Genomic DNA, 4,339 nt, shown 5'->3' with positions numbered 1-4,339 from the left:
TGTTCTGTCTTACTTATAGAGTGATAGATTTCCAGCAGGTTATATGTGGTCTCTTGCTGCGCTCTGGTGGTCATTTGGTGAAACAGCTACATTTGAATTATTCTAAATTAAAGCTCTGCTGAACTTATTTAATCATTTTTGTCTTGCTTAATTGAACATATTTATCCTTCTTGGTCATGCTAGTCAGCCACCTGGGTCATTCTTATTTATGCTCCACCCACTTAATTTTTTTTTTAATTTGCATAATATGCAAAACCTACTTTTGAGATCTTGTCTTTGCCTGCTTGACCAATCATGACATGTTTGGTGTCAAACAGTTCAGCAGAGCTTACTCCTCAATAATTATAAAAAAAAATCTTTACATTTATAAACAATATGGCCGCCATATGCAAATTAGTTTTACCATGGTGCAGTAAAATGTCTTTAACACTTATAACTTTTGAATGCTTAACCTGACACTAATACCACTTCAGTCCTTTGATCATTACATGATTCTCAGATACCCTGTGAGTTTAAGTAGACATACACCCCCCGAGGGGGCGGGGCCAATGCTCGATAGCTGTTTCTCTACAACCATACAAGCTATCAAGGTCATCCTTGCCAATTATCATCTATGGCCCATGCACTAATGGTACACCAAATGAAAATTTGATATGGACACTTTTGTGGTCACTATTAGCCAATCACATTCCAGCAAGCTTTTGACAGGCAGAATGTTTATCAGGTCAAAACTTATACACTATATATGGGCTATTTATATGCCCTTTTTATGCCTTGTGTTTTTTGAATTTAAGAACTGAAGTTGTTTCACCAAATGCCCACTAGAGTGCAGCAAGACACCACATAAAACCTGATGAACACTACAGCTCAATTTATCAATGCTTTTCAACTAGTTTACTCACACCACTCATCTAGCATTGTCATTTTGGTCTTTATGGTCACGCTGGTTACCCAGCTTGGTTATCCAGTTTGGTGATGACGGTCAACCAGCAACAGGTTTTAAGCCTAACTGGCCTCCAGGGGCCTCTTTGCCTGTGACGCTCGAACCCCGTAAATCGCCGCTTGCGGCTATATTTATTCTTATTCTTTTTCTGCCATAGAAGTGATTGGGCAGAAGAAACCGTAAGGCCTACAGGGCTGAGACTTGGTCATATGGTAGTACTTCTCACCGCTACTCAGGTTCAAAAGATGAGCCCGATCGGCCTCAAGGGGGCGCTATGGCGAAGGTCAACGCGTTAGGCCTCGTAACTCCCACGCCCTGATAGCTAGAGCAAAAATTCTTACATTATATGATTCCTTGGTTAATGGCAAATCAAAAAGGTCAATAGAACCACTAAGCTCCGCCCACTTAGATTTTTTGCTATTTAGCATAATATGCAAAACCTACTTTTGAGAACTTGTCCTAGGGTCATTGACCAATCCTGTCATATTTGGTGTCAAACAACTCAGCAGAGTCCCAACCTCAATAATTATCAAAAAAATTGTGAAATTTGTAAACAATATGGCCGCCATATGCAAATTAATCTTACCGTGGCACACCCAAATTTACTCTAACAGCTGTAACTTTTGAATGCTTAAACCTACACTAATGCCACTTTAGACCGTTGATGCCAACATGATTCTGAGGTAGCCCGTCAATCTGTGTAGACATACGCCCCCAGGGGGCGGAGCCAAAGCTAAAAATCTGTTTCTCAGGAACCGTACAAGCTATGAAGCTCTCCTTTGGCATGTATCATCTATGGCCTATGTCCTAATGTTTCACAGAAGGAAAATTTGATATGCAAATTTTTGCGATCGCTATTAGCCAATCACCTTCCAGCAAGCTTTTGACATGCTAAACAATGACCAATCAGGACGATACTTATACCCTACATGTATCTCAGGGCCTTCTATCATCCATTAAAATATGGCGTTGATTGGCCTCAAGGGGGCGCTATAGCAGAAAATCAGTTATATCTAAAGGTACAAGTGGCCTAGGCTTGTTATTCTTTTTTTGTTGTATACTTTGCTGTAGTCTTTACAACTTTGTAATTACATGTGTTTACCAAAAATGCAAAGATTTTCATCAGTGGCCAAAAGAGTGAAAATTGCTCTTTTCGAACTTGTCTTTAAGTCCTTAATCAATCAAAACAAATTTGGTCTTGATGCAATCTTGAGACCCTGTAGGTAAATAATTATCAAAAAAATCTTGACATTTTAACTATTTGAGGCCCATAAACCTTGATCAAACATGTACGTGAAAGCCTTTTCAGAGTTATTTGGCCAAAACTCAGTGAAAGTTTAAAATATGCCAAAACTGTTGAAGCTACTAATTAACAATGACATTTGAAGCACATGTGCCAAGTATGAGCCAAATAAGTCTTCAGTAGGCTCTACAGTGACAAATTAACTATTTTCAATTTATTCTATTTATCGCTATTTTCCAACCTAAATGGACAGAAGACAGGAACCTTTCACCCTATCAACACACAAATTTATACACATATATAGACTGATAATCTGATCTTGATTGCAAATTTTCAGCCAAATCGGACATGTTTTGCCTGTACAACGGCTGGAAAACTACAGCGATTTTGTAGGCCTCAAGCCTGTATTATCGCTTTTTTCAAATCTAAATGGACAGAAGTCAGGAACCTTTGACCCTATTGACACAGAAATTGACATACATATATAGACTGATATTGTGATCTTGATTGCAAATTTGGAGCCAAATCAGATATTTTTTGCCTCTAATATGGCCAAAGAGCAACAGCCATTTTGTAGGCCATAAGCCTGTATTATTACTATTTTCAAACCTAAATGATCAGAAGTCAGGAACCTTTGACCCTATCAACACACAAATTTACATACATGTATATAAAGACCACTTGATCATGAGTACCAATTTGGAGCTCAATCGGACTTTTCTTCTCTTTTTAATAAATAGAAACACACTGATAGGGAATGTTCTGTCTTTCTGATAGAGTGATAGATTTCCAGCAGGTTATATGTGGTCTCTTGCTGCGCTAAGTAGACATACACCCCCAGGGGGCGGGGCCAATGCTCGATAGCTGTTTCTCTAGAACCATACAAGCTATCAAGGTCATCCTAGCCAATTATCATCTATGGCCCATGCACTAATGGTACACCAAATGAAAATTTGATATGGACACTTTTGTGGTCACTATTAGCCAATCACATTCCAGCAAGCTTTTAACAGGCGGAATGTTAATCAGGTCAAAACTTATATACTATATACAGGTTATTTATATGCCCTTTTTATGCCTTGTGTTTTTTCAATTTAAGAACTGAATTTGTTTCACCAAATGCCCACTAGAGTGCAGTAAGACACCACATAAAACCTGATGAACACTACAGCTCAATTTATCAATGCTTTTCAACTAGTTTACTCACACTACTCATCTAGCATTGCCATTATGGTCTTTATGGTCATGTTCATTTTGTAGGCCATAAGCTTGTATTATCGCTTTTTTCAAACCTAAATGGACAGAAGTCAGGAACCTTTGACCCTATCAATACACAAATTCACACACATATATATGCAGACCACTTAATCATGAGTACCAATTTGGAGCCCAATCGGACTTTTCTTCTCTTTTTAATAAATAGAAACACACTGATAGGGAATGTTCTGTCTTACTTATAGAGTGATAGATTTCCAGCAGGTTATATGTGGTCTCTTGCTGCGCTCTGGTGGTCATTTGGTGAAACAGCTACATTTGAATTATTCTAAATTAAAGCTCTGCTGAACTTATTTAATCATTTTTGTCTTGCTTAATTGAACATATTTATCCTTCTTGGTCATGCTAGTCAGCCACCTGGGTCATTCTTATTTATGCTCCACCCACTTAATTTTTTTTTAATTTGCATAATATGCAAAACCTACTTTTGAGATCTTGTCTTTGCCTCCTTGACCAATCATGACATGTTTGGTGTCAAACAGTTCAGCAGAGCTTACTCCTCAATAATTATAAAAAAAATCTTTACATTTATAAACAATATGGCCGCCATATGCAAATTAGTTTTACCATGGTGCAGTAAAATGTCTTTAACACTTATAACTTTTGAATGCTTAACCTGACACTAATTCCACTTCAGTCCTTTGATCATTACATGATTCTCAGATACCCTGTGAGTTTAAGTAGACATACACCCCCCCAGGGGGCGGGGCCAATGCTCGATAGCTGTTTCTCTACAACCATACAAGCTATCAAGGTCATCCTTGCCAATTATCATCTATGGCCCATGCACTAATGGTACACCAAATGAAAATATGGACAATATGATATGGACACTTTTGTGGTCACTATTAGCCAATCACATTCCAGCAAGCTTTTGA

This window comes from Astyanax mexicanus, chromosome 9 (genome assembly GCF_023375975.1).
Source record: "Astyanax mexicanus isolate ESR-SI-001 chromosome 9, AstMex3_surface, whole genome shotgun sequence".
NCBI lineage: Eukaryota > Metazoa > Chordata > Actinopteri > Characiformes > Acestrorhamphidae > Astyanax > Astyanax mexicanus.
This window is presented reverse-complemented; position numbering follows the sequence as displayed.